This window comes from Phasianus colchicus, chromosome 4, assembly GCF_987193195.1.
Source record: "Phasianus colchicus chromosome 4, bPhaCol1.hap1.1, whole genome shotgun sequence".
Classification (NCBI taxonomy): domain Eukaryota; kingdom Metazoa; phylum Chordata; class Aves; order Galliformes; family Phasianidae; genus Phasianus; species Phasianus colchicus.
In genome coordinates, this window is record NC_143439.1 from 56,804,119 (window position 1) to 56,827,016 (window position 22,898).

The window sequence follows — 22,898 nt, forward strand, 5'->3', positions numbered from 1 at the left end:
TGTCTATATTTTAATTTCTTTGAATTTTCTCTTTAAGAACACAACTGACTTGACTATTTCCTCAAAAGTTCTTAACATCAAAAGTTAATTCATTCTTCCAAATCCACTATTTTATGAAGGAAAGAATGCTGATAACATTATCAACAAAAGCCACAATTTGAAATTGTTTTCCGAGTAGATTGTAGGAAAAGCATACATCATGCAAACAGTATCATTATTTATCTGGTGGGCTCTGCAGCACTGCTGTTCTGTCACAGGCCTAATTCTGGTCTTGTTTGCAGAAACATAACTCCATTAACATCAATACAAATACCTCTGGCATCACCATGACTGAAAACAGCTGAAAGATAAACATAAAGAAGATGCTGAGAACAAAGGAGATATCCATTATTACCTCATGAAAAATGTTGCTTCTGAAGGATAACTTTCATCATTTACAAACCGTGATTGTATACTAAAAGTCAGATTGAGTGGAAAAGTTTCATTTTGTAAATTACTGCTCAGTTTAAATGGTAATACAAACATGTATTGAAAGTCTGAAAGATTTTGTATGTTCACTTCCTTCATCACTTTCAGTAAGTCAATAATATTACATATCCTGTATCCTGCCACAAATGCTGAGCTTACCCCTATGCAATGACATGAGTTTTACTTGGATGTCTACTAACTACCATTAGTCCATTTATCTACAGTACAAATACATGAAGGGAAGTGAGGGCAAACACATAGAGCTTAATCTCCTGTGCAGCATTATCAAAAAGATTTTTGCTGTTCATGACAGAAACAGATGACCTAGCGTAGTTCACAGAAGCTAGTGCCCTTGGAATTACTGAGTGTTCTGTGTAAGTATAACAGGGGATGTGAAAGTTGCTGATGTGCACCCACTCATTGCCAAGGATTTGGTTGTGCATATTAAATAGGACACAAGTCTTGCATAGATCATAGTGAATATAGTAGTGGTGATATACTTTTGGTTTCCTAACAAGAAAAAATGTGTGTGTAGTATAAACGTTCTAAGAGAATACATCTCCTAATGTATATCAGTGCTAAGATAGTATTTGAAACAAATGAGTTCTGAATTTAGAAAACTCAGAGGCTAGGTTCCACACATGTAGGAAACAGGACTATAAAAAGAAATTTATTCTCCAGGAGACTGAGTTAGTTTCCTTTGAAGTTTCACTTAATGTCAGCTTGAGGGTCTGGTTTTTTGTTTATCCTGTTTTGGAAGGAGTCAAGTTGGGATTATCATTCAATTTTAAAAGATCTTACAAAAAAGCTGGGAAATGTTATGTATACTCATTTTCCAGTAAAATTGTTTTCAGAACTCATGTATGTCTGTGCTAAATGCCATAGCTTTTCACACATTTCACTACTGTGAAATGGAATCTGAGATAGCTATAATTTTCTAGTGCTGCAAATTCATTTCTTGCATGAGACCCTTTGAATGCAACTGCTTTCTCCTAACACTGAGAACTTTACATTTCAGTTGAGGCCCATTATTTTCATTAAGTAGTCATGTGCGTTACCATATAGCATGTATTGTGTCCACTGATAAGGACTTACGAATTACAGTGCTTTAGATCTCTCTCTGCCTTGTTTTTTTGGTTTTTTTTGTTGTTTCTTTTTTTTTTTTTTTTTGCCTCAGCATTCATAATACAGTGTTACACAGTTAGTTATCATTCTGCTACTTGCAGCCTTTTGCTTTACAAAATTCTTTCTATTGGCATATGCCTCTGTTACTTATATTAATAAGTAGGCTTTCAGATAATTCTAAAGATCAGCTACATGGTATTTAGCACATTTTAGGTATGAGAAAAAATGACAGAAATAGGAAATAGAACTTCAAAATTTTTCTTTCTTACTGCTTTTTTCTCTAACACTCAAGTACTATAACCATGATTAAGGTGCATTTACAATAAGGGTACTGGGGTATAAGTTCCTTAAAACATATGGTGCAGACATTCCTCCTAGTGCAAGGTCCTGGGTCGGGGCACAAACACAGGTTGGGTGGAGAATGGCTTGAGAGCAGCCCTGAGGAGAACAGTTTGGGACTGTCAATTGATGAAAGATTTAACATGGCAATGTGTGCTTGCAGCCCAGAAGGCCAACTCTACCTTGGGCTGCATCAAGAGAATTGTCACCAGCAGGTTGAGGGAGGTGATTCTGCCCCTCTACTCTGCTCTCATGAGACCCCATTTGGAGTACTGCATCCAGTTCTGGAGCCCTCAACACAAGAAGGACATGGAGTTGTTGGAGCAGCTCCAGAGAAGGGCCACAAAGATGATCAAAAGACTAGAACACATCCTCTGTGAGGACAGTTCTCTCTGTGAGAGAACTGGGGCTCTTCAGCCTGAAGAAGAGAAGGCTCCGAGGAGACCTTATGGTGGCCGTCCAGTACTTGAAGGGGGCCTAAAGGAAAACTGGAGAGGGACATTTTATAAGGACATGTAGCAGCAGGACAAGGGGAAATGGCTTTAAAGGGTAGAGGGTAGATTTAGACTAAATATTAGGAAAAAATTCTTTACTGTGAGGATGGTGAGACACTGGAACAGGTTGCCCAGGCAGACTGTGAATGCTCCCTCCATAGAAGCATTCAAGGCCAGACTGGTGGGTCTTTGAGCAACCTGGTCTAGTGGGAGGTATACCTGCCTATAAGAGGAGGGTGGAATAGATGATTGTAAAGTTCCCTACCAACCCAAACCATTCTATGATTATATGAACTCAAAATTTACTTTTTTTTTTTTTTTTTTTTTTTAATTTGGAAAATAATATTTAGAATATTATTTAACACAAGTTAAAAAAAAATAGTTCAACCTTCCTTTCCTGCAACATGATCGTTAGTGTTCCTTTGCCAGGTGATGGATGCTGATAGAATCTCTCCTTCAGCACATATCTGAATACTGAAAATTCATAAAATAGCATTCCATTATTACCTTTGTATTCTATGTATCATATCATCTTATATCTTTTAACTTTTTCTCTCGGTAATACATTGAAATTGTTTGTTAATGTTGATGCAATGAAAAGAATTTTATCAGAGATCGCATCAACAATTCATCTTCTTTTCTTGTGTCTGCCTGACACCTGAGAAAGACCATAGGACTGTAATCAGAATAATCATGAGAGTGTGTTTGATGTTTACCACTTGGTCTTCTCTTTTCACTTCTTTCTACAGGAATGAAATTAAGTTTGTGTTATTTCCTGGCCTCTATATTGTCATGAGAATCTAGAATCAAATCTTCAAGGCTCAGCTGCTAGTGCTAACAAGCAACATGACAAAAGGAATACATTAAATTTATTCATGAATTTTGGTTGATGCTCTAGGGGAGACAGCATATGCATGAGTGAAAATCTCTTGTAGTCTTTTTTTGGTAGAATACTCCTGATTTTTGTTTTGATGATTATTCTTGGATACTTCTATCCAGTTTTTTTGAAGTGATAACTGCTTAATTATGTGAAAGATCTCCTACAAGTAATAACTAACCAAAACCATCTTTTTGCTTGACTTCCCAAACTCATTTTGGTGCTGATTTCTATCAAGAGAGGAGAAATATCTAATGAATTTTCTAAAAGGAATTTGCAATATATTTTAATGCCTATTCCTAGTCATCTGAAATTTTCTTTAGCATTGTCAAAATAACCTTGGCAACCATTTTACATAGTATAGATAGAATATAGATATTCTAGTCCAACTTAAAATATATATGTGGCAACCATGTAGAAGTCCAGAGCTTAACCAAAACCAGCAAAGCTATCCCAATTTATGTCAACTGAACAACTAGTTTAAAACAGGAAAATAAATCAATAAATGAATAAATAAATAAAGAGGGAGAGAGAAAAAAAAAAAAGGGAAAGAAAAGAGAAAGAGAAAAAGGGGAAAAGAGAAAAAGAAAGAGAAAATGGAAAAAGAAAAGTAAAAAAAGAAAGAAAAGTAGAAAAAAGATGAAAAAGAAGAAAAAAAAAAAAAGAAGTAGAATAGTTCTATTTCATATATAGGGCTTTGGTGGCTTTATTTCTTTTGTGTGGTAAGGTTCATTTTCTCTCAAATGACAATTTGAGCACTGAGCAGTTTGAGTGGAAACTAATCAGATAGCACCTAAAAGATAATATCATTTTTCTTTCGCAAGATGGTAACGATTAAGAAATAACTGATGATAATGTAGAGTATTCAAATGTTTGGCTTTGGTTTTTTGTCTAAGTACTTTAAAGACTACCTTGTATCTTTAGGACACAGCACTACATCTGTTATCACTGATTTAAGTATTTATGTCATAAACAAATGAAAATCTGTTTGGACATCTTAGTACTTCAGGGATTATTTTCTTCACTTACATTATGAAGATAAAGTAACCTCACAGGCTGCCTCTGCCTTTCTGACTTAGGCCCAGATTTTCGGTGGTATCTCACTGCCTAAAGTTTCAGACCAACACCTAGAGAGAATCTGAAAAGCACTAAGGTTCATTGCGTTCTTCTCCTAATTGCATTCTTATGAAAAAACATATGTTAGAGAAGTCAGTCCTTGTGGAATTATTTCCTGAATAGGGTAAGCATTTCCTGCATCAAAGTAACTGAATGATAGTCATCCAGAAACTGTGAAACTAAGTGTATTCAGATACATTATTTTAACTGATTTCTCTGTAAAACCAGGACACTCAAATATTCACCATTTTTCTCTCTGTCTTCTCTGATAATATAATACATGTATATGAAGAAAATTCTCTGCTCAGGACAATGACATTTTCCTATGAACTCAAAGACTAAATGTATGTTCTTTGTCCCTTTACAACATATATAACATATACAAGAGGAATACTGAGGAACCAGGTTCTTCAAAAGTTTCCCATAGGATATCTGATGATAATAACTGTCAGAGACACAACAGCCAAGGTGCCATACTGAGAAATGAGTTTTAGACATGTTTGTTTGCACTGAATTCCTGCCTAGCATTCATAACTCACATAACTGAAGTTTAGTTCACATAAGGAGTTATGGCATGAGAATTTTAGACTTGCAGTTAAAAGTTTTTTTATCAGCAAAATTAATTTATTGCTTTCAGCTAAGAAAAAACATTTCTAAAGGTTTTTTGTTTGTTTGTTTTTGTTTTTGTTTTTGTTTTTAATTTAAATCTTCTATTTATTTGCTTTCAGTTAAAATTAGAAGAAGAGTCCTACATGATACATTTACATCCTTAGCTTGGACAGAAGATGTGTAAAATCTGCCATAACGGAGCATGAATAAAGTACACGTGTATGCTTGAGAAATGTTTTGATGTTTGCTCAGTTAAAGAACACTGAAAAAAAAAAAAAAAAAAAAAAAAAAAAAGACTGATTGTATATCAACCACCAAGAATAAAATTTAAAAAAAGAAACACCATTTATCTACAAGACAGCTACACAATTGGTACGTTACTTTCATTTAATTAACACATTTGAAGATCACAGTGCAGAAAAATACATTCCCCAAATAAAGTGCTCTAAATCTGTTGATCAACACTGATCAATACAGTACTTTATTTTTGCAAATATCCCTTTCTTTGTCACGGAAAGCTAATAGTTTATTGAGGACATAAATCAGTATGGATCTTCCCCAGCACTGCTAGCTTTAATAGAAAATGTTAAAATAACATATTAACTGTCAGTGAAAACACATGCTTGCTGTGGTCTATATGATTAGTACCTTTCTTTTCACATTCTCTTTGCAGTTACCTTAAAGAAATCAATAATTTGCAATACATTTTTAAACAAGTTCATCAATTGCATATTTTTTCATTTGCTCTCTGATACAATGTTATCACAAAACATACCTTTATAAATAAATCTCTTCTGGTAAAGATTTATTCTTAGCAGCTAAATGCCTTGATTTTTAAGTGTAATGGATTTCATTATGATCCTGCAGATCAAGTAAATAGGATTTGAGTTATGACAGATACAGAATCTTGAGGAAAAACAGTAACAACAAAAACAAAAAGACAACAGAATGTGTTCTGCTACTGTAATGTAAATCTCTCAGTCACTTGGAAAGATTAATAGAGGACTGTTAACTTTGTATCCCATGGCACTCTTCCATAACTGCAAGAGCTCTGAAAACAACAAATTAAAAACCAGTGGGTAATATTCTGAGACCCTTAGTATTTTCTTCAGTTTTTAATTAAGTAATCTCCCTTTGCCAAAAGGAGATTATCCTAAAAAGGCATGAGCACATCTCTTGATAGACAGCCCATTCCTTCCCAAAGACAATGTAATGAAAAATAAGAGGATAATGAAAAACTTCTGGGTTCTGTGAAAGAGTAAGATATCACCTTGATGAAAAACTGAATGAGACCTAAGTGGTTTAGTTCTCTCTAACATATATATCCTAATGATCATGTAAGCTAAGGAAATACTTGTGCATTCCATATAGAGATATTGGCTTAGACGATCATATTGAACACGTACTTGCAGAGATCATCAGCTGATGCTGCTCTCTGTCATACTACTTATATTCAAGGATTTTTAAAACTAACTCAGATTTGTCTACATCAGATATCTGAGCTGTAGGTGACGTAGACAGGCAGTTAAAGAATGGAACATCTGTGAAAATTAAGAGCAGAGGCAGCCGTTTCTAATCAATCTCAGGGCATGCTTACTCTGGCAAACTGTAGTATGACAGAGAAATACTGAAAATATCTCTCTAGCATGAGAACAGTAATGAGATGTGAAAGCATCTACATGGATGCTAGATGCTAAATGCATCCATGTAGTAGCATTTAATTCATTTTAGTACAGTCTTGACTGGATTGTTCTGTGGATGATAAATCAGAAAGAAATATGCTGGTGAAGAGAGTTTTAATTGCAACAAAAAGTCAATGTCTGAGGAGAAAAAAAAAATGTCTTGGGAAAAGAGGAATCTGAATAAGTGAGAATTTGGACCAAGAAACAGCTGGGATCTGGCATAGTAGAAAGATTCTAGACTCTCAACAGTGAAAGAGCTAAAAAATATTTTGCAAAGCAGACATTATGGAGAAGTGGGATGAAAAATAAGTGAGTGTGAAGCAGGAAGGGAAAATCATACATCTTCTCACTAACTACTGTAGTCTTTGTTTCTCCCTATGTCATTGTTTCTATATTTGAGTCTCTCTGTTCACAGAGAAGTAATTTGATGACGCTTATAATGTAGTCAGATCTTCCCCTCTAGTCTTTATCTGCCTCCTTTTCATTGGAGCACTGTCCTTCTGGTGTTTTAAATAAATGAGCTAGTTTGAATTTTACATTTCCAGATAGTTTAAGTTTCTCAAAAGAAGTTCAGTACTTCACATGACTTAGAGGCATCCTTTAGTCTAAGGATATTTTTTTTGAAATATTCTTCCTCTGAAGCTCTAGAAGCTTAATCATGTTATGAGTGAAGTCAAGACTTTTGTGAACTCATGATAATTGTGGTAGGTAACTTGGAACATGCTTCTAATAGTTTCTGAACTACTGATAAATCTTTTTGGTGCTCCAGGATCAGTGCAGATTCTGGGCAGAGGACAAGTAGAGAATTAATCAGACAATTTCCACTATATATGAATTGAATAATTTTATTTTGAGCATCTAAGAAAACTGCTAGCATTTTGAAAATTTTATTCTGTAGGATTGAAAGAGTAAACAATTAAATTATTTTCAAAAGATATAGAAAATCATGGACTTTGTCCTCCAAATTTTCATTAACTTCTGCTGGAATAACTAGCCCCTTGCTTTCATGAGAAAGCAGAACAAATTTCCTCTGGCCAGTAATCTCACAAGATTTCAAGTGGCCTAAAAGTGTCTGGAGGAGATTCTGAACATCTACAATCCAGAAGATTATCTAAAAAGATTTTTATGTTTCTTGTCCAAACTCTTCTTGCCAAGAAGAGTTGAAGAAAATTCTTTCTTTCTAAGTCTTACTCAAACCAGCATCCTGGGACAAAACACATTTCTGAGACCGTTCATTCATATGTGCTTTTAAGGACATCCGTTACCAAGTTCTAGGGATATTGTTTAGCCTTATCCAGCCCAATGTGTTTCTCTATAAAAATGTCATGAAACTGTAGCATGACTTTCAGACTAGAAACCAAAGAGCTTAAGATTGAATACATGTCTTTGGTTTTACCTAGGTATACCAATTTATTATTTCCAAGTAACTTTACAGCTGGGCAAATTATTTGTTGTGTCAGAGACTTAAGTATCTGCAAAAGTGGGTCCAGAAAGAAAAGTCATATTTCAGAGATATCACTGAAGTAATCTTGAGGTAATCTTTTCAAAGAAGAAAGAAGATAAAAAGTAATTGCAAATGATGTTTTAAACTTCTGTTTTGTCTGTCTTAGGTTTTCCTTAGGTTTCCTCAAAAAGGTTTGTTTGTATCATTAATTAATTTATCTTTCATAGGAAGACTGCTCTCTTTCTGGGTATATTTCACTGCAGAATTGCTACTTAAAAACTTCCCTCTTCCCCTTCTTCTGCAACAGATATATATATATATATAAGGTCAGTTACTTTAGTAGGTTAACCACCTTTTAAGAAATGTTGCTATTTTTTTAACTGGCTAAGGAACAAAAAATATATATTTTTTAGAAAACTAGGCTAGTTTTTTTGTTTGCTTGTTTGTTTTTGCCGTTTTTGCATGTGTTTGTAGATAGAGATTGCCTAGAATGACTGAAATAGCGATCTGAGCATTTTTCTGATTTATTCTTGCCTCCCTGTAACATCCTCTCTGATACACAGGAAGTGTCAGAGAACTGTTAGTAAATGTTTTTTATGAATGGCTGAATTCTGCAATGGTCTATCAATCCTTAAATGCTACATCTGCAGGGAATAAATTGACCTCTGCCATTATTTTATAACCTTCAGTCAAGCAGAACTTAACAACCTAGCTGGTTATTTCTACGTCCCAGAGGGGGGAGGAGAAAGAAAGCAACTTAGAAATCTTCCATGAAGAAGCTTTTTTAATGGTATGGAGATTCCTGATATTACTCTACCTTGTTTTCATGCAGACACTACTGTAATCCGCATCTTTTATTACTTGATAGTTTTGAATAGAGTGCTTGGCTCCTAAAACTTTCTGTGAACCCACCTGTGAAAGCATAGTGGTACAGCAGAGCATCAGACTCAGTACATAACAGAGCTGCCATACAAGAGGATTTTTGTCCATCCATCTCAGTGAAGCCCTAAACAAAGCTGTCTATGAAAGGATCATACATTCAGCCATGATCAGAGACAGAGCTTGCCTCATATTCACAAAGGTGTCTAGAGAACTACCCAAATGGTGAACAGCATAGCTACAGCTCTCACAACTTTCTGGCCTTTGGCTTTTCAGTCATAGCACTTGAAAGAAAGACTGGCAAAGCCTGAAGATGGGAGTTTCCAACAGATCCAAATTTCCCATCTGAAGAGCATAACAGACACTGGAATGGCCCTGCCATGCACAGTTCTCCATCTGGCTATTCCATACACATGAATATTCCTGTCACCACCAGACTGCCTGAAAAACTACCCAGTGTGGCTCATGCTTCTTAGTCCTGCCAAGTCCTTCCCCCCCCTTTCTTGCCATAGTTTTACATGTTGCTTCAGACAGCAGCAATGTCTGAGTTACTAGTGTTGTCCCCTTCCAGTATGTTAGAAAAAAAGGAAAAATAGGAAAAAAAAAAAAAGAAAAAGAAGTCTGTAAATCATACATGAGCTTCCTATTTCGTCATTCCTGAACATAAAACATTCAGAAAGCTCTTCTCATCCCCTGAAACTTTGCCCACAGTCATAACCTTGGTTACATTTCCTGCACGCTATAAAAGAAGAAAGGCAACTCCTTCAAGCTGGACAAGCCACTGCTCAGCCTTTGTCCTTGCACAGAAGGCTCATGACTTAGTGAATTCTAGGTTGTTCCAGTAATGCATAGTTTTAGAATAGATATGGAAAGGAAAAGTCTTTATAGATTACCCTCCAGTGTCTTCTTACTTGAAAAAAGGCCTTGCTGCCCTCTTGTTTCTTTTACATCCTTGATCTCTTCTGTGAATTAATCCATGCATAGGCTGTGAATTAATCCACAGTCCAGGTCTACAGCATGGATAGTAACCTTTTAAGTAAGAGGTAGGTCACTGATGGTGATCTGGTCAGAGGTAGAAAGGGGAGGCATTGCAACTTCAGGAGCAATTGAACCTCTGCTTTCAGCTCTTTCAGAAACATGACTAGCAGCTTGTTAGGGGCAGCTGGTCTACTTACTGCCTACCCAGTATCTCCCATGGTGAAGAGATATTTGCAAAGAGAGCAATAGCTGTCAAACAGATAGGAAGTAAGTTCTGGAGGAAAGCAGAGTGCAGGAACCTTCTGATTCTTTCTATGCTGGCAGTTAAGAGTGAAGACACAAGCATTTTCCTGATAGTTATCACAGCAACTCCTATAGTTCTTATTTTCTCAACATCCTCAGATTCAGAAATTTTGAGTCTGGTAATCTTGGGGAGCAAGCACACAGAGGACAGTGCCAATTACTTCACAGTCAATATGTCAGCCCCTGCATTTTCTCTGCCCAAAGAGCCTATACTCTTTCCCCATTCTCTTGTTCTTACTTCCAAAGTACTGATCTCTCTCTATTTTCTCCCAGGTTTTAGCTGCCACGTTGGATAAAAAGAAGAGGCAGGAGGGAGGTAGACAACACCTTACAGGCTTGCTCTTGCCCAGAGCGGGGCAAAGATTAATTGCCTCTGAAAAAAAATCTGAGATATTTCATTAGAAGTTTAGTGATAATCATGATAATTCTATTTAGCCTAGATAACTGAACAAGAACTTTTCCAGAGATGCCTCCAAATATTTCTAAAATCACAACAAGTATGTGTACACAGCTGAGATGACTCGGGTTGCAATTGGAAAGGAAAATTATAAGGGTAGTAAGGGCCAAGGCCCAGGCCAGTATTCCCTCAGGAATGTTTGCTGGACTCCTGTCCATACATGCTCAATACTTACTGCAGTGTTAATCTGGCTGTTGAAGAAGTTTGTGGCTTTTCTGAGATTCCTGTTGGCTAGTGCCAGATGTTGTTAGCACAGCAGAAATCTTAATTTGGTAGATAGATGACCTAAGCCTGACTTCATTACAGGACACTGATAGGGCTGTTGACAGAGAGAAGACCTGTGATACCTAGAGCAAATGCTGAGAAGAGGTCAACAATAGTGTCTAGTTCTGGTGCTTGGGTTCTGTCTAAATATCAGGAAGCACTTTACTGTGGGTGATAAAGCACTGGCACAGGTTGTCAAGAGTCTATGAAATTTCCTTGCTCTCAGATTTCCAAGAGCCACTTGAATGTGGACCTGAGCATTCTGTTCTGGTTTCCCTGCTTGAGCAGGGGTTGCACCAGACCAACCCAAATGTTCCTTCCAACCTTAACTATTGTGAGATTCTGTATTTCTCAGTATGGATGTAACCTTCCTTCTTCCTGTGTCCTGGTCTGCTCACTGGATTTTATCTGCAATGATTGAATGTTGTAACCAGCTTAGGAAAGTTTCTGAAGAGATGAGAGTTTTCATGCTTTTTCAGAAGTGAAGCTCTAAAAATTTGGCCATAATTAATTACAAGAATTTATATGGCATTACAAACACTTAAGGTAATGCTAGTCAGTGATGGACAATACTATCAATAGGGATAATGTTGTTTAGAAACTAAATGCAATTCAGTCCTGACAGATAGTCAGTTATAATGTCAATTATAACCATTTCAAAATGTCAAACATAAGTAAAGAAAAACCAAGCATAACAGTCATCATTCTTGAAAACTGCATGGCATTTTTAAGGAGAGCTATTGCCTTTTTAAAATTTCAGCTACATTAACATACAGAACAGACATTCAATCACAACACTTGCTGGTTTGTGAATATAATTGTTGGCTTTTAACTGTGGAGGTGTTTGTCTAGCTGGAGCAAATCTTAGAACATACTCCTCTGTTAGTTGCTCCATGCTATATTTTGGAAGCATAGTCTGAAATCAAACTCACTAACAGTAATCATCATCTATGTTTTCACTTTACTTAAACAGAAAAAAAAAAAAAAGTCCTTTCCATATTTCAATTAAAATCATTCAGTAATTTTACATAGTAATGGATCCCTTTTATACTTGCTCTTTGGTTTCTTCTTCTGCAGCCTATTGCATTACTCAGAACAGAATCTATTGAAAAGTGGAGTGTTAATTCACTTTTTCATGTTTTCAGCAAAACATGAATCTGCTGTTAATGAATGTGATACAAAGTTAGCCATCTTCCCATTTGCAAGCACATTGACATAAAGCAGACAAACACATAGCTGATAATTCATCCAAAGGTGCAGACTGAGCAGGCAATACCTTTTACCAATATTATGCTGCACTTTGCAAGATAATGCATTTCCTGTAGCCAATTCGGAAATGTGGATGATAGAAGAATGAGGTTACTTTAAACGAAAAGGGCCCCTGGCTAATTGTAATGTTGTCTTAAAGATGAAGGTGAGATGAAGTGGACAGTCTTCTTCCTATTAGCATAAATGCTTTGCTTTTAAGGAGTATACAGTCATCACAGTACATTACAACAGAATGAAGATTGTTTTTGATGAGACCTTGGACTTAAAAATGTCTAAAAAGAAAAGAGGTGGTTAAACTGGAACTTGCACTGAAGTTCAGTATCTAAGCAAAATACCATGGTCTGAAAATTGTAGCTTTACATGCCTTACTTTTTACACTTTTAATTTCCTAAGCACTCTGGTTTTGTCAGAGGCAAGCAACATGATGTTTACCTCTACCCAGATTGCTCATGTTCTGATCTGGTTTCCTCCTCTAAATTCTTTTGAGAATTTCATTGTGGCAAGTGAGCTATTTAACATGCTGCTTTCTGATATCTGTCTGAGCCTACAGCTTTCATATGCTGTTAGATTCAGCACTTACACAGATGTGGAAGATCCAGGTCATGTCTCCTTTAGTTACCTAAAAGGACTAAACCCCCTTGCAACACTCCCTGGAGGAAAGTCCTCCTTGACATGCAACAGTGGCTTCTACAGTGTAGTTCTCTAGACCCGTTTTTAAAGTTGGGCCCAGTGCAGAAAAGAATTGAAAATGTGTTGATTGAAAGGAAAGGACAGGAATACTCTTTTACACAGCCTTCAGGTTACTGTATCCACTGTGATGGAAGTAAGGAATTTTACAGTCTGCTTAAGGACCAGCAATGTATTCATGTATTCTTTCCTCAGTTCAAGAGATTTTCTCTGCCTACTAAGCTGCCTGCAAGGAATGTGCTAGTTCTCGTGTTGTTTCTGGTGCAATGAATTTGTATATGCTTTATCAGTATGTGAGAGTTGAAGTGTAAAAAATTTGCATTCACATTGACTTATGGATGTGACTAAAGCAGTATCTTTCAGAATATGACAGATTAGTGTGAATACTTCAGGCAGAAGGGGAAATAGAATTCAACCAGAGCTAACCATAGCAAGTTGCTCTGAAAACTAACTAGAAACAATTGTGACATTCTAAAGAAAATAATTTCATACTCTTTCTTTCTAGTAACATTTACTATTGTATATAGGTCATTTCAAAAGTAATGTCTCCTATTTATTTCCATAGAAACTACAACAGATACAAAGAACACAATAACACTATTTGATAGAGGAAATTCTCAGCTACAAAACACTAGTTTTCAACATGGTCACCACCATTAGCTATGCATTTTCTCCAGCAATGAACAAGAACCTGCATGCTGTGTTCATAAGAATCTTCATGATTATCCAGAACGTGGCTTGTTTTCATGTTGCTGTTGCCACTGCTGAATTACACCACCTACTACCTCACTGTGCTCACACCCCATTAATGTTCAGGAAGTGTTGATGAATGAAAATGGGTGCCATTAGGAATTTAATGACACACATTTGCTTTATACACTATTCTATCAGACTATGCCTCCTGCTACCATCTGTCACACAACAACAAAATGTATTGGAATACTGGGGGGAAGGTTCAACCTCTTCTGCCATACTATTGTCCACACCTGATGTTGTGGGCCAACATAATAAAATAGAAAGTATTACTTTCAGTGCAGTTTGATGTCATCCTAGGCCTCTCAGCAAACCAAGCCTTGCTGAAAAAGACCTGGGTGTACTGGTGGATGGCAAGCTGGACATGAGCCAGCAATGTGCCCTCGCAACCCAGAAAGCCAACTGTATCCTGAGCTGCATCAAAAGATGCATGACCAGCAGATTGACGGAGGTGATCCTACCCCTCTACTCTGCGCTGGTGAGCCCTCACCTGAAGTACTGCACGCAGACGTGGAGTCCTCAGTATGGGAGAGACATAGACTTGTTGGTGCACGTCCAGAACAGGACCACAGAAATGATCCATGGAATGGAGCAGCTCTCCAATGAGGACAGGCTGAGAAAGCTGGGGCAATTCATTCTGGAGAAGTGAAAGCTGCAAGTGACCTGATGGCCTTTCAGTATCTAAAGGGGATTTTCAGGAAAGAAGGGGGCAGTCTCTTTATCAAGGTCTGTGGTGATAGAACAAGGGAAAATGACTTCAAGCTAAAAGAGGGTGGATTTAGGTTTGATATAAGGAAAAAAATCTTTTACAGTGAGAGTGGTAAGGCACTGGAACAGGTTACCTAGTGTTGTGGTTTATGCCCTGTCCCTGGAGAGTTTCAAGATGAGGCTGAATCAGGCCCTGGGCAAACTGATTGTGATGTCCCTATTCATTGCAGGGGAGTTGGATTAGATGGCCTTCAGAGGTCCCTTCCAACCCTAAGCATTCTATGCTTCCATGATTCTATTACTAGGAAAGGTACCTCACTGACCTAGGACTAACACATCCAGACCTCCACCAAATCTGTTCACTTGCATATTCTGACTATCAATCCACATTTTACAGTGGCAAATGACACCTGTAGGATGGACATGTTGCCTTAGTTAGCCAAAGGAATCAGCCACACCAAACAGTTGCATATTCTTTTAACATTTGGAAATCTTCATGTTGTCCATAGGTTAGATTAAAGGTAGAGACACAGAAGGGTTATCATTATGTTGCTGTACTTTAAAAAAGTCGCTTTGCTCTATTTTTAGGATAGTAGAGATCTTGCCTGTAGCAGAAAGTTCCAGGTTGCTAGGGAAAAGTGAACAAAAGTATTCCCCAACAACCCTGAGAAAATTATGTGAATCCCACAGAGAAGTGGATTTAAGACCCACCTGACTGCTCAGCACTTCTCTATTGCTCGACAGCAGGTTGACCTCCTGCTTACTTGGTGTTTTAGATCCTGTTTCTGAAATGATTAACTCTTCACACAATTGTAGAGAGAAGCTTATACTAAATTCTCTTGCAGTCCTGAGGCTCAAATATCCTTTCAGTGTGTCCCTTACTTTATGTGCTATAATATTCTAAAAGAAAATGTCTTCATGGTGTACAGTGGATCCTTTGCCCAGGTATCCATGAAGTACCTAAGATGCTGAAGGTCATAAATTTCATCACTTTCAGTGATCTACACATACTGACGGAAGAATAAAATTTTCTAAACTGAATTGCTGTCTACCACTGGCAACTTACTTTCATCACTGAAAAGAATCATATTTCTAAAATATCTATGATCCCTGAAAATCAGCACAATAACAGCTCATATGAGTAAATAAAAGAGGTAGAAAATAAAGAGACATGGTATTTCACTGTCTCATATCTTTAAAGATCGACCTCCCTCATAAGAATGGAAAACTATCAAAGTTTTGACTAATTTCCTCTTTGGATTTTATGGAAAGAAAGTAATATCATAAATTTTAAACTTTGAGGGTCCCTGTAGACTGCTTTTACACATTCCTCTTTAAAAGTTTAAACTCTGCACTAACATAAGTTGACATATCTAGCTAGATGAAATTGACATAAATTCCCATTTTACAGTCAGAATGGTAGATCTGAATAACAGTTCCAGTGCAAATTATCTTCATATTGGCTATCATGATATGGCCTTTCTGCATACAGATTTTTTGAATCTTTTTTTTAGTCCCCTTGTTTAAATATGCTCATTGACATTATCTTGACTTTTAGTGGACACTTATCCACATTGCAAAATTTGGCATTGTAACATTCACTGGCAGCCTGATGAAGAAAAGCCCAAAACAGGAACAGCAGGAGCATTGGAAGGTCAGGATTTGTACTGACTGAACTGTGCTGAAGAGCTTGTACAGCACATTTGCATAATCTGCTGTGGAAATTACTCAGTTCTCACAAATATTTTGAAAAGAGAAAGGATTTCTGGATATTAATGGATTTACAAGAAATATTCGGTAATCTCAGCTTTGAGATTTAACTTGTTCACAAAACACTTGTTGAATAAAAGGATTTTACTTACTGAATCCAAGAAACAGACTTTGCATAAAAATGTATTTTTCTTTTAGGTGTTTCCACCATTTAAAAATAAGCTGAATGGGCCACATTCCCAACCACAATCATATTGTGTGTAATTCTATTACAAAATATGGACTTTTTTCAATAATCATTTTATTAAAATTTGGAAGAAAAAAAGTCAGAAGGAATGAAAAATAGGAAGAACAAGAGAGAGGGCAAGCTAGCTTACAGATTTATGCTGCCATAGCGACTGTTGCTGGAATCCAAGGTAGATAAAGTTAACACAGTGATTTACTCCCTGCACTCTTCAGAAATCAGAATCTGAACTGATGTAGGGAATAGTGAGGGAATGGGAAAGGATGGTCATTAAATTGGGGAATCTCTTCCTGTGAGATAATACAAATGGCAAAACTCAAATTAACTTCAAAAATGCTAAAGAAAACTATGGTACAGAGGTGTACCAGAGATATTTAATATAATGGCCTGGATGCAAACACTAACTCAAGAATTAAATGAATGATTACCTGAAGTACTAGCAACAGTCATAGGGAGTAGTTTTATTTCCTGCTTGTAATACATTTTCCCTAATTATTTGCTACTGGGCACTGTAAGAGAAAGAAAACTGGGAATGGATCTTCGATCCATTTTCTAGTTTTTATGCTTTCTTTTGCTTATTACTCCGAAATCAAAGAACTTCCTAGTTAAGCTAGTTCTGGTTTCCTGTTCGTTTGTGAATGTATCTGCAGATATCTTTCAGGTCATTTGTATTATAGTCGGTTAATATATCCAGTGGAATATACTCCATTTATTTTGAGATGGGGAGAAAATCATCCTCAAAAGAGCAGAATGAGTACCAGGCAAAAATGCTATTAACTCAAGGGGGATTTTCAAATTATTTGGTATATTTTGTCATAATCTATCCCCAGTTCCCATTTCTCATTCACAAAGAGAAAATAGGATAAAGATTTATAGATATACAAAGTGATACAATTAAGTCAATCCTAATGGGACTTAATAGTTTAGAATCAATCTGGCCAAGCATAGGGAAGCTCTTTACTAAATGGAGTGTGATCCCAGAACTTGTTCTGCAACAGATCTTGGATTCTATCTTGGGGAGGATGGAATAACTGTTGTGTTGGTGGTGGCGCAGGAGATGCAGTACTGGAAGGTTCTGGGCATTGTTTCAATCTTTGTGGTAACTTGTAATGTAAACCTTTCTCTACAGTTAGACAATCTCTCCTGTGTGCTGCTTCAGGTCCAAACACTTTTTTCTCTCTTGTTACAATTTCTCCATAGATATTTAGAGAAGCAACTTGAAATTTCAACCTAGGAGAAACAAATGAGCTGCAATTCTAATTAGCTTCTGTACAGACACTCTCAGAAAAATCTTCTATAACATTCACTCCTAAGTCTAGTCTTTGTTTATATAGAGTAATCACAGAAAATAACTAATTACAAAGCATTGCAAAATAACATGTAGGAAATCAGAAAAAATAAAAGAGAAATAGAGCTACACCAAAGATATTATATGAGAAGTATTGCCTTAAAAACCTGTCTTCCATAGACAATAGCCATGAGCATTCTACATTTGTCCATTTATTGAGGACTGTGACTGTTTCTGTGTTGCTGACATTCACAAAAAGCTTTTTCTCCAAGGCTGGAATTTTCACCTTGTTCTACAGATTTGAGAGTAGCCTGACCAGATGATCCTATCAGGCACCTCTCACCTAATCAATCCCCTAGCACTAAAGCAGCTGTGGCAGTTAATGGCACGTTGGTCTCCCCTGGTTTTTCCTAAGACACACACCACTCTCATCTTCCAAAAACTGGGAAGGGAAATGTAAAAGTCTGTTACAAAGCAAGACAGAATTGTGGCACTCAATCCTTACGCAACTATGTTTCAGCAAAGAGGCAGAGAAAGCTTTTTGTTTATTTATTTTTATATACTTTACATACAAACACACAACCACCCCTAAAAGTTGTTTTTCTGGGGTAAATCAGAGAGAAACAGAGCTGTGGGGCACCTGTAGTGTCAACAGATGAAATCCTTCTGTTTATTTGCAAATGGAGGAGTATAGTTTTGACTACTTGACCTTTTGGATTCTGGATCAGAGAGTTTGATAAACAATCATCAAAAGCAGAAAGTGCCTCTGAGAACATATGGTGAAAACCACTGGTGAGACATAATACATTTATTTAATTGTCACGGCTTATAATGGATATCTGGTCTGGAAACCATAGCTTGAAGAGATGCCAAAAGGAGAGAAGTATATTTGTTTAAAATATTTGCATGTGACAGAGGTTCACTGCAGCCTTGATATTCTTCTGTGGAAATGGAAGGGCAAACTATAAATTACATAGTCTAATCCTGTCACTCTGAAAAAATGTAATCCCCTTCTAGCTCTACTGCCTTAGAGTAGAGCAACAGTGTGGACAAGGCATTCCTTGATGAAAGTGTGTCAGATTATGCAATGGGAAAAGAAGGTTGCCTATCAGACAAATTTGTTTTAAGATCAACTACTGAAAATGTCCAAAGGACAGAAATTAAATAGAAAACTGTTCGATTTCAGGATTTTTTTAGATTGATTTGGAATTGCACCCGGTTTCCTCTCCTGATTTTTTTCCATAAGACTTTCAACAGTTTGAAGCAAAAGTAACTCTATTTTTCTGAGATTACAAATTAATTTTCAAATAAACATGTATTTAATTTTGAGTAAAAATAATCTCTGTTTTGGAGAAAAAAATAGCTCAGCAAATTAAAAAAGAAATTGCCAGTTATCGCTCCTACAGTAATGAAATTGTGATAAAAGAAAGTTTGCAAATCATAGTATTCAAATGATACAATTTGCAAGATAATCTTCATAAAAAATATTGTTCAACTTTATTCATAACTGTATATTCAAGAGATCTGAAAGCCAGACATGAAGTAGATCATGGCTGGTACACCGTATAAAAAATAGACTATGCTTGGTTGTCCCTTTTACAAATGCAAAAATGAGATTTATATTTGCAACTGCTTTTATCTCCCCAATTTCTTGAATATATTCCACATTAAAATGTCATGTCTTATATTACTATGAGGTCTTGTCTTGCTATTTTGTTCTTTGTTTTTCTGAATGTAACATGTGATCAAGCATGTGACTCACAATAAAGTTAGCATTTTGAAATGCTGTATTATGAGTACTCATGCTTGATTCTCATGCGTTTGATTGCATGCATAGTAGAAATGCTTTTTCTTTCTTTCTTTGTGGAGGCTGCAGTGATGAGGCAAGAGATTGTATGTTGGCTGTGGAATGCTTTTTACATCTTTTAAACAATGGTGATATGCATTACTGGAAGAGTTGTCATTTCCAGTTGTAATTGATTTCCATGGCTGCCATGGTATAACATGTAAGATCACAACAGCAGGAAAATATGGGAACAGGCAAGTCACCACTGTGCTTAATCCAGGATTGTCTGTTCATCATATTTTAAAGTTTAAGTTGCACTTGTCAGTTGAGATCATGGGCTGTCTACCCACCCCCAACCCTTTCTCCTAGAGACTGATCATATAGGCATAGTGCAGTGAATTTACTAGAGGGCATTATTCCCCCTCAGAGTTATAAGGATTGCAGGAAAGGGTCCCTTAATCATTTTTGTTGGGGATTAAATAAAAGAGATGTTTCCATGTATCTCAAATACACTTAAAAGAGATGTGAGTGTGGATGATTGGCATTATTCTCATTAATGACATGTCAGGAAGTTTCCTGCTTTGTTCCAAAACCCATCCTGTTCGCCAGATATTCTTAGATATCTAAATTCAACCATACTTTTCAGCCAGTCAGTCTGACCCAGTTTTTCCAAAATAAGCAGTACTAATCTGTTTGACTCCCTGCTACATTAAATATCATCCTTGCGTGTTAGCAAGTCAGTAATATCAACCCTCTTGGAATGGGCCAAACTGGCTGGTTTCATTTGTGGTACTACATGACTATCAATAGTGAGCTCTACATGAAAAGAAGATTATAGAAGGTGCAATCTATTCATACAAATTTTCTGTAGTGATATGGTTTCTTACTAGTTAGATCAGGAAGGTTCCCAGCCAGAACTCAGGCTCTTCTAGCAACTTAGCAGAAAAGGGCAGAAGTAAAGATGACAGATAAATACTGTAGAACATTCTATTTCAGTAATTTTATTTAAAAATAAATATTCTCTAATGGAGCAAAACGAAGAATGATTAAAATAGGTGATCCACCCAGGGCTGCAATGCTTATGAGATATTTATACCTTCAAATAATGTTTTAAACAACTCACATCTCTGATCAAGTCAAAGGATGGTGGTTGATTTCATAGCAATGGAAGGCTGTCCTTCCAAAACATTACACACACGAAATGGAAATGAACAGAAACCCCAAGGGCTGCGCAGTCCCACTCTGCTAATTCATATTTGTGCGTGTCCCCATTGCTTTTATCTTTCTCTCTGCTTAGAAACAGATATTCAACAGAAAGATATTCAAGGCATAAACCAATTCTTTACATAGTAATTCAAAATAAAATTTTATCATCTGAATTTAATGTTTTTAATGTAGATAAGTAACAACTGAGTTTGCAATGAAACTAGAGAAACAGTAAAAATCCAGAAGCACAGAGATGAAATAGGAAATACTAATCAGCACAGGAGTCAAGGAAAGGAGGGACAAGTGCTAATAAAAAGTTTCTGCTTGCTATAAAGGGAAGAAACAAGCTTAATATTTGAAAATTTTTTATTTTGTTCATTTGAATTTGTCAGCGGTTTACAGCCTATTTGGCCTGGTTCTGTGAATAAAGGGGGGACCCATGGGAAAGGAGAAAAAGGAAGAAGGTAGGGATATGGGCCTAAAAGCGAAAATAGTGATAACCATCTGAGCATGAAAGCTGATTTACTAACTGTAATAACAGAATGCAAGATAACGCAATATAATACAATATAATTAAAATTGAGACTAATAAAACAAATAAAATGAGAGAGAGATTGTCCAGAAATCAAAGGCCTTACTCTTATGCTGAAGGTGAGACCCTGCAGAAAGTAAAATGGGACATCTCCTAACCTGTGAACATCTTTCCCTCTGAATGCAAAATGGAAACAGAACAGTGAACAGTCCTCTGTGATATGTATTTCTTCTTTCTTCTGAGACAGGTATACCTGGAACTATTGACAATCCACAGAATGGTAGCACTAACTCTTCAACTCCCCGTGCACTACATGATGCTATGATGTGGAATACCAATAACAAAAATCATAAAACCATGACAAAATTTATAATAATTTTCAACATTTACATTAAGTGCTTTAAAAAAAGATATATGACGTGTTAAAAATAAAGCAAATTTTAAACTACTGACTCATTAAACAGTGTTGTACTATGCTCAAGAACTGTCATTTTTACAGTAATATAATCCTTTTTTTTTTTTTTAATCTCACCCTTAACTCAAGTCCATGGGGGAAAGGGGAAGTCGTAGAGAGAGGAAGAACTACTCAGATATTTACAAGGTTCACCAAACAAACAAATAAAACAAAGGCTAGAAACAAGTTCGGGAGCTGAGGACACCAAACAGATATTCCTCTTCTGGTCTCCCCCAATGGGGGTGCAGAATCACATCAAGAGAGACACGGTCTCCCACATAAGATCTCAGAGTTACTGTGTCTGCAAAATTTAAAATACACATGCTTAACTGCAACTAGCAAAATGTCTGGCATCTGGTGAAAAACAGGTAAGTTGGCTGAAGGGACTTGGTGGGAAACATGGTCTGCAGCTTTCAAATGAAAGCAAGAGGTATTTGAATCATAGAATTGCAAGATTGGAAATGACCTATAAGATCATCTAGTCCAACCATCCTCCCATTACCATTGCTACCACAAGCTACTAAACCATATCTCATAGCTCCTCATCAGACACCTCTTGAACACTGCCAGGGATGGCGACTTCATGACCTCCCTGGACAGGCCATTCCAGTGCCTGACCACTCTCTGAGAGAAAAAGTTTTCCCCTATGTCTAATCTAAACCTCCTCTGGTGCAACTTGCGGCCATTTCCTCAAGTCCTGTTTGTTGCCAGGGAGAAGAGGCCAAACTCCTCCTCATCACAACCTTCCTTCAGGAAGTTGTAGAGTGGAATGAGGTCTCATTTGAGCCTCCTCTTCTCCAGACTAAACAATCCCAGCTCCCTCAGCCTCTCCTCATAAGACTTGTGCTCCAGACCCCTCACCAGTTGCCCTTCTCTGGACATATTCCAGGGCCTCAGTGTCTTTCTTGTAGTGAGGGGCCCAAAACTGAACACAGTACTCGAGGTGCAGCCTCACCAGTGCTGAGTACAGAGGGATGATCACCTCCCTGCTCTTGCTGGCCACACTATTTCTAATGCAGGCCAGCATGCCATTGGCCCTCTGGGCACACTGTCACCTCACATTCAGCTGAGCATCAACCAACACCCCCAAGTCCCTTTCCTCTTCACAGTCATCCCACCACTCTTCCCCAGTCCTATAGCACTGCATGGGGTTATTGTGCCCAACGTGCAGGACCCAGCACTTGGCCTTGTTGAACCTCATCCCATTCACCTCAACTCAGTGATAC